This window comes from Capricornis sumatraensis, chromosome 14 (assembly GCF_032405125.1).
Source record: "Capricornis sumatraensis isolate serow.1 chromosome 14, serow.2, whole genome shotgun sequence".
In the NCBI taxonomy this organism is placed as follows: Eukaryota; Metazoa; Chordata; class Mammalia; order Artiodactyla; family Bovidae; genus Capricornis; species Capricornis sumatraensis.
Genome location: NC_091082.1, coordinates 9,307,720 through 9,319,374, shown reverse-complemented (window position 1 = coordinate 9,319,374; position 11,655 = coordinate 9,307,720). Strand labels below are relative to the sequence as shown.

Here is an 11,655-nt window from a genome sequence, read left to right as displayed (position 1 = left end):
ACACACATACATATGTCTGTTGTTCATAAAATTATATTCATGATCCAAGGGAAATGAAATTGTTTAAAATACTTTAAAGGAGTAAATAAATATTTGTAATAAAATGTCATCTTTAAAAATACTACCGTTCCAAAACAGCATGCTTCATTGTGTATATACAACTAATGTATAGCACTTCCTCTTTGCTGAATACTTCCAGAATTTTGCAATTTTGTCAAATATTATGGTTAATTCTTTAATTCAAATATTATTTCAATTACACTAAGATTTATTGTATATTTACTGAGAGATCATTGAACATTTAGGTCCTTTATATTCTATGATACACACTGCATTTTCTATATTAATAACTATAAGCTAGAGCTAATAGCAAGTATTAATTAACTACATGGTCAAGTAATTCCTAACAAGCCTCAAAATCACTCTAAAATAAAAATTGAGGACTATAAATCCAGCGGAGGCAAGATTATCAAAAGAGAAAAGGCAGTCTCTCCAATAAGTGGTGCTGGAAAAATTGTACAGCTCTTGTAAATGAATGAAATTAGAATATTCTCTAACACTGTATACAAAAATAAATGCAAAATGAATTAAAGACATAAATATAAGATGAGGTATTACAAAGCTCTTAGAGGAAAACATAGGCATAACAGTCTTTGACATTCATCGCAGCAATATTTATTTTTTTGTATCCACCTCCTAAGGCAACAGAAATAAAAACAAAAATAAACCAATGGACCTAATTAAAATAAAACAACAACAAAAACTTCTGCACAGCAAAGGATAGCATAAACACAATGAAAGGACAACACATAGAATGGGAGACAATATTTTAAAAGATGTGAGCAACTAGGGATTGATTCCAAAATTTACAAACAGCTAATGCAGCTCAGTTGGAGAAAGAAATGGCAACACATTCCAGTGTTCTTGCCTGAAGAATCCCAGGGAAGGGGGAGCCTGGTGGGCTGCTGTCTATGGGGTCGCATAGAATCAGACACGACTGAAGCAACTTGGCAGCAGCAGTTGCAATGCAGCTCAGTATACAAAACAAACAACCCAAACAAAAATATGCACAGAAAATCTGAATAGATATTTCTCCAAACAAAACATACAGATGGCCAAGAGGCACATGAAAAGATTCTCAACACGTGAATCATTAAAGAAAAGTAAATTAAAGCCACAAAGAGATATTATCTCACACTGGTTAAAATGGCCATCAGTAAAAAGCCTACAAGCAATAAATGCTGGAGAGTGTGTCAGTTCATTTCAGTTCAGTTGCTCAGTTGTGTGCAGGCCCATGGTGCTGCACGCCAGGCCACTGTGTCCATCACCAACTCCCAGAGCTTACTCAAACTCATGTCCGTTGAGTCAGTGATGCCATCCAACCATTTAATCCTCTGTCATCCCCTTCTCCTCCTGCCCTCAATCTTTCCCAGGATCAGGGTCTTTTTAAATGAGTCAGCTCTTCGCACCACATGGCCAAAGTATTGGAGTTTCAGCTTCAACATCAGTCCTTCCAATGAACACTCAGGACTTATCTCCTTTAGGATGGACTGGTTGGATCTCCTTGCAGTCCAAGGGTCTCTCAAAGAGTCTTCTCCAACACCACAGTTCAAAAGCATCAATTATTCCAGCTTTCTTTCTAGTCCAACTCTCACATCCATACGTGATCACTGGAAAAACCATAGCCTTGACTAGATGGACCTTTGCTGGCAAAGTAATGTCTCTGCCTTTTAATATGTTGTCTAGGTTGATCATAAATTTTCTTTCAAGGAGTAAGCAGCTTTTAATTTCATGGCTGCAGTCACCATCTGCAGTGATTTTGGAGCCTAAAAAATGAAATCAGCCACTATTTCCACAGTTTCTCCATCTATTTGCCATGAAGTGATGGGACTGGATGCCATGATCTTTGTTTCCTGAATGTTGAGCATTAAGCCAACTTTTCCACTCTCCTCTTTCACTTTCATCAAGAGGTTTTTTAGTTTTTCTTTGCTTTCCGCTATAAAGGTGGTGTCATCTGCATATCTGAGATTATTATTATTTGTCCCAGCAATCTTGATTTCAGCCTGTGTTTTATCCAGCCCAGCTTTTCTCATGGTACTCTGCATATACGTTAAATAAGCAGGGTGACAATATACAGCTTTGATGTACTCCTTTTCCTATTTGGAACCAGTCTGTTGTTCCATGTCCAGTTGCTTCCTGACCTACATACAGATTTCTCATGAGGCAGGTCAGGGGAGGGTGTGCAGAACAGAAAAACCTCCTACACTGTTGTGGGAATGTAAACTGGTACAGCCACTATGGAGAACAGTATGAAGGTCTGTTAAAAGCTCAAAAATGGAGCTAGCACATGATGCAACCATCCCAATCCAGGGCATATATTCAGAGAAAACTGTAGTTTGAAAGGATATATGTACCCCAATGTTCACTGCAGTGCTGTTTACAGTAGCCAAGACATAGAAGTAGCCTAAATGTCTGTTAACACATGAATGGATAAGAAGTTGCAGTACATATTTATAGTGCAGGATTTGTTGTTGTTCAGTCACTTAGTCATGTCCAACCCTTTGCGACCCTATGGACTGCAGCATGCCAGGCCTCCCTGTCCTTCATTATCTCTCAGAGCTTGCTCAAACTCATGTCCATTGGATTGCCATCCAACCATCTCATCCTCTGTCATCCCCTTCTCATCCTGCATTCAACCTTTCTCAGTATCAGGGTCTTTTCTAAAGAGTCAGTTCTTTGCATTAGGTGGCCAAAGTATTGGAGTTTCAGCTTCAGCATCAGTTCTTCCAATGAATATTCAGGACTAATTTCCTTTAGGATTGACTGCTTTGCTCTCATTGCAGCCCAAGGAACTTCATACTCAAAGTTTGCTCTAAGATATTCATATCTGGTATGATTGGGCTACATCCAAAGGTACCAGGACTATGGCTCATTGGAAAATGAGTGTCCAATGACTATGATTGTCATTGGAAAAGACCCTGATGCTGGGAATGATTGAAAGCCAGAGGAGAAGGGGATGACAGAGAATGAGATGGTTAGATGGCATCACCAAGTCAGTTCAGTTCAGTTCAGATGCTTAGTCATGTCTGACTCTTTGCAACCCCCTGGACTGCAGGATGCCAGGCTTCCTTGCCCATCACAAACTCCCAGAGCTTGCTCAAACTCATGTCCATTGAGTAAATGATGTCATCTGGTCCCATCACTTCATAGCAAATAGATGGGGAATCAATGGAAACAGTGACAGACTTTATTTTATTGGGTATCAAAGTCACGTATTCAATGGACATGAGTCTGAGCGAGCTCCCGGAGTTGGTGATGGACAGGGAAGCTTGGCATGCTGCAGTCCATGGGGTAGCATAGAGTCAGACACGATTGAGTGGCTGAACTGACTGACTGAAAGAGTTCCATTGCTGTCTAGAAGGGAGAATTTGGGAGGATGTAATATTGAAACTTCTGTCTCATAGAATGAATGTGGATAGTAGAAAACAAATAACTTAAAAAAATTATGAACCCTGTTTATTTAGAAAAATCATTTGTGTAAAATTTTTAAAATGAGTCATCTTTGCATATATGAGCTTATCAATAGAAAATTCTGATCACAGTTACATTCTTATTTTTTGTTCCTCAGCCTCTTCTTTAATAGACAGAAAGAGTAGTAAATAAATATTTAGATAGTATTACCTTTTCAAATTCTTGCACTAGAAATTTTAGGAAATGAAAAAAAAATCATTGATTTCATTCCTGAGGTCTTAAATGTAATATAAATATTCTTATATAAATAAAATGTAATTCAGAAAGAAAAAGTACATTATTTAAGAAATGTGAGGGAGTCATAAAGTCAATGAAATGCCTGTAAAAAGTGTGGTAGGATGAGAATAAGACAGTGTGTGGTGATGAAAGCTATGTTGAAAGGTAGCATTGTTACTAATGTTATAGCATCATTATATATAGTAGATAAAAAGTAGAAAAAACCTGATAGTCACTTAACTGATGAGGGGATCTACAAAGTGTATTGTATCTTTAAAATAAAATATTGTCCCCAAATGATGAAACAAAATACTGATAAGTGGAGCAACATGGATGCAACTTGAAAACATTATCTTTAAGGAAAGAAGGCTGACAGGAAAATAAAATAAACATATGAACAAAACATATTAGAAAAAAAGGTATCACATGATTCTGTTTGTATGAGACATCCATAATAGGGAACCACATAGAATTAGTGGTTACTATGGGCTAAGGAAGGAGAACTGATGGGTAGCAGGTGGGGGTTTCTTATTGAAGTGATGAAAATATTCTGGATTTAGATACTGGAGATAATTAAACAATCTTGAAAGTATAATAAAAAACAATAAAAACAAGAACCGCATACTTACATAAGAAAGATCAGTTGTATGGTATATGCCTCGTATTTCAATAAAAAAGAAAATATGGTCAAAGTGTAGCCATATTCCTAAATAATCCAGTAAAGGAGACTGTTTCAAAGACACCATGACCAATCCAAAGGAGCTGAAAATGATGGAGGGAGGATCTTTTTGAGTTTCATTAGGTTTCCTCTTTGACTGGAAAAGGAGGAGATAGTTTCAGGGTAACTGCAAAGCACTCCATACAAACAAATTGCTATTTTCTTCTATCATAGATCAATCTGGCAGCAATAGTGAAGCTTTAAATCTCAGCCTTTGCAAAGTTGTTTCTGAATTCACAGGGGAATACACAGAAGCAGAAACATAATTAATGAAATGTTTGCTAACATCAAAACCTAGGGGCAGTAACTGAGGGATTTAAGTCCCCATATACCTGGTAAAATAAAAGACCATCTGCTTATTATCATTTGGCTACTCAAGACCTGCCCATTTCAGGTAGGTTTCCAGGTCCTATCTTAAAGAATATAAGAGGAAATAACTTTTTGAGAAAGAAAAAATGTATTTGTAAGTGAAATGTTTATGCCTACTTACTCAATTAAATTAACTCTGCATTTATTTGCCAGAAATGATATTGATTTCTCTGATTGGGAACTATCTCCCTGAACTTGTTAATAACCACAGTATAACTTCTCAATGATTTTATTTTCTTACTGGCTCACAAAAAATCTTTTACTCCTTTTATCATTGGATAAGTGTATACATGAATTGAAGGTTTGTTTCATTTTGTTTAAAAAATAATACAACTACCACAGTAAAAATAAAAACTTGCAAATTAATTCTCATGTGAAAAAATGTCATATCTATTTAGGCTTAAGAAGAATTTCATTAAATGCATTCTATTCTCATATACATCAAAAATATATACAAGTCAAGAGGGAGGTGATATGTTTATAATTGTGGCTGAGTTGCTTTGTTGTATGGCAGAAACCAACATAACACTGTAAAGCAATTTTACTCCAATTAAAAAAAAATAGGCATTGCAAGCATGACACACACACAAAGACACATACATAAGAGAGGGTATGTGTCTATCTCAGACGAATTTGTCTCTCATCGCATTTCCATTTTATAATATTGGAGCCCATTTAAAATCCAAAGAGATGCAAATGTGTTATATTGTTTTCAATTCCTTTTAGATCTTTTCTTTCCCTCATCAAGTGACTTGATTTTTGACAACTATCTCTGCAAAGGGGTAATGAGTATTGTGACAAATCAATAATAAGTTATTAGGAATAAAGGCTGATAATATTTAGATGTCTCAGTAACTATTAAACACAACATAAAACCAGTAACAAAATAGAGATCATTATTATTAGTCAGTGACATGGTCATTATTTCAGGAATTAATACGAATATTCTTAAACCAATCATGTAATGAGAAACATTAAAACTGTAATCCCATTTTGTTTCCATGTAAATACTTTCAAGTGTAGAGACTCCTTAGCCCTGTCTTACAGCTCAACATCTCTAATACATGAGAATCTTGTTCATATTATTTTGAAGAGGAAAAGAGAGGTAAATTAATTCAAATGTATCCATTGAGATAAAGTCAGACTCCGACATGACCTTGTAGGAAGTAACATGCCTCATAAATGACATAATAGATTTGGTTCATTTTCTCAACAGTCTATTCTAGGTGATTTTTCTTATTGGATAATAGATAGCTGAAGAAGTGTTAGTCACTTAGTGATGTTGGACTCTTTGTGACCCCCAAAACTGTAACCCACCAGGCTCCTCTTTCCATGGAATTCTTCAGGCAAGAATACTGGAGTGAGTAGCCATTCCCTTTTGCAAGGGATCTTCCTGGCTTTGGGATCAAACCTGGGTCTCCCATGTTGCAGGCAGATTCTTTATTGTCTGAAGCAACAGAGAAGCCTCAGTAGATAGTTTTGCCTCTTTAAAGAGTGGGCACATGACTGGATGCTTTTCTGTTATAGAAAGAAATGTGTTCTGCTTTACGATATTTTGCAGATGTGCAGAAGTGTTACCTATCCATGTATCTTTGTTATTTATTTAAAAAATATTTTTCTAAGAGTATGTTACTGCTAAATCACTTCAGTCGTGTCCGACTCTGTGCGACCCCATAGACGGCAGCCCACCAGGCTCCCCCGTCCCTGGGATTCTCCAGGCAAGAACACTGGAGTGGGTTGCCATTTCCTTCTCCAATGTATGAAAGTGAAAAGTGAAAGTGAAGTTTTTCAGTCGTGTCTGACGATTAGCGACCTCATGGACTGCAGCCTACCAGGCTCCTCCACCCATGGGATTTTCCAGGCAAGAGTACTGGAGTGGGGTGCCATTGCCTTCTCCATCTAAGAGTATAGACAAGAACAAAGAAGGATGGACAGAGACAATTGCTCCTCCGTGAATGAATTCATTTTCTTGGGAATTACTGAGAACACTGAGAACAAAGCGATCCTATTTACCATGTTTCTCTTTGTCTATCTCATCAGTCTTCTGGCAAACCTTGGAATGATAACCCTGATTAAGATGGACCCCCAGCTGCACACACCCATGTACCTTTTTCTCAGCCACCTCTCCTTCTGTGACCTCTGCTATTCCACAGCCATCAGCCCTAAGATGCTGGTGGACCTATTTGCCAAGAACAAATCAATCTCTTTCCATGGCTGTGCTCTGCAGTTCTTGGTCTTCTGTATCTTTGCAGATTCTGAGTGTCTCCTGCTGGCAGTATGGCCTATGACCGGTACAAGGCCATCAGCAGCCCCTTGCTCTATGCGGTCAGCATGTCCAGTGGGGTGTGCCCCCTGCTCATGGCTGGGATTTACCTGGTGGGGATGGGATGCTCTGATACACATGACATTAGCATTCCGCTTATGTTTCTGTGGGTCAAATGAGATTAACCATTTCTTCTATGATTTACCTCCACTTTTCCTCCTTTTCTGCTCTGATATACAGGTCAATGAGTTGGCATTATCCCTTGTTTTTGGCTTCACTGAACTGAGTACCATTTCAAGAGTTCTTGTCTCTTATTTTTATATCATCCTTTCAGTCTTGAAGATCCATTCTGTAGAAGGGAGGTTCAAAGCATTCTCTACCTGCACCTACCACCTAACTGCAGTGGCAACTTTCCAGGGAACTATTCTCTTTATGTATTTCAGGCCGAGTTCATCCTACTCTTTAGATCAAGACAAAATGACTTTGTTGTTTTATACTCTAGTGATTCCAATGTTAAACCCTCTGATTTACAGCCTAAGAAACAAGGATGTGAAACAAACCCTAGAAAAAATAAAACTTAAAAGATGATGCTAAATGTTTATATTTCACACACAGAAAAAGACACACATTGTGGTTTTTGTATTTGTAAAATTATGTTGCATCATACAAGAGAAAATAAGTTGTCTCACTAAATACATAAATTAATAATAAGCATTGGTTATAAAGCCCAAATTTTAGAAACGTTACAACTTCCAAATACAGCATGCTCATAGGTGTCAAGAATTTATATATGGCATGCTCTCTTCCTTGAAAACTTTCCTGAGTGTTCTAATTTTGTCACATTGTATTGATTCATTCTTTCATTTATGTACTATTTCAATTACTAGATACTTCTCATGTGTTTACTGACAGATGTTTGAACTTTTTAAAAAATATTCTATGATACGTACTATACTTTTTGTACTAATGAGTATAAGCGAGAGGAGCTACCCCACGTTCTAGGTCAGGGACCCCATGCCCGAGGGGCAGTGGCCAAGACGAGTTACCTTACGTCTGAGGTCAGGGGCGGCAGCCGACAGGAGCTACCCTGCGTCCGAGGTCAGGGGCGGAGGCCAAGAGTGCCAGGCTGCGACAGCGCAGGAGCAGCCAAGAGGAGCTACCCCATGTCTGAGGCCAGGGGCGGCGGCTGGGAGGAGCAACCCCACATCCAAGGAGCGGTGGCTGCACCAGCACAGGAGGGCCTAGAGGAGCTATTCCACATTCAATGTCAGGAGGGGTGGAGGTGAGGAGATACCCTTTGTCTAAGGTAAGGAGCAGCAGCTGCGCTTTGCTGGAGCAGCTGTGAAGAGATACCCCACGCCCAAGGTAAGAGAAACCCAAGTAAGATGGTAGGTGTTGCAAGAGGGCATCAGAGGGCAGACACACCGAAACCATAGTCACAGAAAACTAGTCAATCTAATCACACTAGGACCACAGCCTTGTCTAACTCAATGAAGCTAAGCCATGCCCATGGGGACACTCAAGATGGGTGGGAAATGGTGGAGAGGTCTGACAGAATGTGGTCCATAAGAGAAGGGAATGGCAAACCACTTCAGTATTCTTGCCTTGAAAACACCATGAACAGCATGAAAAGGCAAAATGATAGGATACTGAAAGAGGAACTCCCCAGGTCAGTAGGTGCCCAATATGCTACTGGAGATCAGTGGAGAAAAAACTCCAGAAAGAATGAAGGGATGGAGCCAAAGCAAAAACAATACCCAGTTGTGGATGTGACTGGTGATAGAAGCAAGGTCCAATAATGTAAAAAGCAATATTGCATAGGAACCTGGAATGTCAGGTCCATGAATCAAGGCAAATTGGAAGTGGTCAAACTAGAGATGGCAAGAGGGAATGTCGGCATTCTAGGAATCAGTGAACTAAAATGGACTGAAATGGGTGAATTTAACTCAGATGACCATTATATCTACTACTGTGGGCAAGAATCCCTCGGAAGAAATGGAGTAGCCATTGTGGTCAACAAAAGAGTCTGAAATGCAGTACTTGGATGCAGTGTCAAAAATGACAGAATGATCTCTGTTCATTTCCAAGGCAAACCATTCAATGTCACAATAATCCAAGTCTATGCTTCAACCAGTAACTCTGAAGAAGCTGAAGTTGAATGGTTCTATGAAGACCTACAAGACCTTTTAGAACTAACACCCCCCCCCCAAAAGATGTCCTTTTCATTATAGGGGACTGGAATGCAAAAGTAGGAAGTCAAGAAACACCTGGAGTAACAGGTAAATTTGGCCTTGGAATACGGAATGAAGCAGGGCAAAGACTAACAGAATTTTGCCAAGAAAATGCACTGGTCATAGCAAACACCCTCTTCCAACAACACAAGAGAAGACTCTACTCATGGTAATCAGCAGATGGTCAACACCAAAATCAGATTGATTATATTCTTTGCAGCCAAAGATGAAGAAGCTCTATACAGTCAACAACAACAAGTTCAGGAGCTGACTGGCTCAGATCATGAACTCCTTATTGCCAAATTCAGACTTTTTTTTATAGCTGCATAGCTACTAACTCTTGAATCTCAGTTGCTGACATAATTTATAACATGAATTTGCATTTTAAAGCTCCAGCTTACTTGAGATAATACTTTCAAATTTTCTTAATCTACTTAGTAATAAACCTCAGTCAAGCTTCTTGTTTGAATGGTCCCTATTGGTTCAGCTATACAGAAATGCTGGTGCTATTTAGTAATTTCTGTTTAGATAGTAGTTATACCTGTTAATAATAAGAAATAAAATTAGTGAATTAATTTTCTGGTTGAGGAAGGTGAAATTAGGAAGGTGTGTACAACTAAGACAACCCTCAAAACAGTTGTGCTTCTACTTGGGACTTAGGTGGGAACAGACGGGGGGAGGACAAGACCACCTGGGCCATTAAACTAAAGTAACATGAAACAGAGAACGTCTCCGTTCATCCTAAATATTCTCATCTACATGTGTGGATTTACTGGGATGCGTTTTATTTAACGCTGTATATTTAGACATTAAAAAAAATGTATTTCTACTGACTTTGGTCTCTCTGTCTAGGACAATAGCCAAATTTTCTTGTCATATATAGTGTCATATTATCTTTGCGATTTTGATGAGGTGAGATAATGTTCACAGAGTCACATTTTGTTATTCTTTGTTGTTGAGTGATGTGGTCGTGTTTGATGTTGTCATTGCTGTTGCTGTTCTGTCCTCATTTAATTAAATGTTCTGTGCTTCATGCTGACCAGGACGCTGGGAAAGAACAGTGTGTGTTTCCACTACACGAACCCCAGGACCTCTTTCAGGCGTCGCAGATGAAGTTTGAAGATTTTCAAAAAGATCTTAGAAAACTCAAGAAAGACCTGAGAGGTAACTTACAATCTTAAGGATACTCAGTTGTTATTTATGCTTCTTTAATGAGAGAACAGATTTTTCAGTGTTTCTAAAGAAAATAAACATCAATGTAAATAAACATTTTCATATGTGGCAAAAGAAAAATTTTAATATGCCAGCAAATTTGGAAAACTCAGGGCCACAGGACTGGAAAAGGTAAATTTTCATTCCAATCCCAAAGAAAGGCAATGTCAAAGAATGCTCAAACTACTGCACAATTGCACTCATCTCGCACACTAGTAAAGTAATGCTCAAAATTCTCCAAGCCAGGCTTCGGCAATACATGAGCCATGAACTTCCTGATGTTCAAGCTAGTTTTAGAAAAGGCAGAGGAACCAGAGATCAAATTGCCAACATCCGCTGGATCATGGAAAAAGCAAGAGAATTCCTGAAAAACATCTATTTCTGCTTTATTGACTATGCCAAAGCCTTTGACTGTGTGGATCACAATAAACTGGAAAATTCTGAAAGAGATGGGAGTATCAAACCACCTGACCTGCCTCTTGAGAAATCTGTATGCAGGTCAGGAAGCAACAGTTAGAACTGGACATGGAACAACAGACTGGTTTCAAATAGGAAAAGGAGTACGTCAAGGCTGTATATTGTCACCCTGTTTATTTAACTTAGGTGCAGAGTACATCATGAGAAACCCTGGGCTGAAAGAAACACAAGCTGGATTCAAGATGGCTGGGAGAAATATCGGTAACCTCAGATATGCAGATAACACTACCCTTCTGGTAGAAAGTGCAGAGGAACTAAAAAGCCTCTTGATGATAGTGAAAGAGGAGAGTGAAAAAGTTGGCTTAAAGCTCAACATTCAGAAAATGAAGATCATGGCATCCGGTCCCATCACTTCATGGGAAATAGATGGGGAAATGGTGGAAACAGTGTCAGACTTTATCTTCTTGGTCTCCAAAATCACTGCAGATGGTGATTGCAACCATGAAATTAAAAGACGCTTACTCCTTGGAAGAAAAGTTATGACCAACCTAGATAGCATATTCAAAAGCAGAGACATTACTTTGCCGACTAAGTTCCATCTATTCAAGGCTATGGTTTTTCCAGTGATCATGTATGGATGTGAGAGTAGGACTGTGAAGGAGGCTGAGCGCCGAAGAATTGATGCTTTTGAACTGTGG

At 38.7% G+C, this 11,655-nt stretch overlaps 1 pseudogene; it reads left to right on the top strand.

Annotated features, from left to right (window-relative positions):
* Nucleotides 1-6,758: 6,758 nt before the first annotated feature.
* On the top strand, nucleotides 6,759-7,685 carry LOC138090601 (olfactory receptor 5W2-like; annotated as a pseudogene).
* Nucleotides 7,686-11,655: the final 3,970 nt, after the last annotated feature.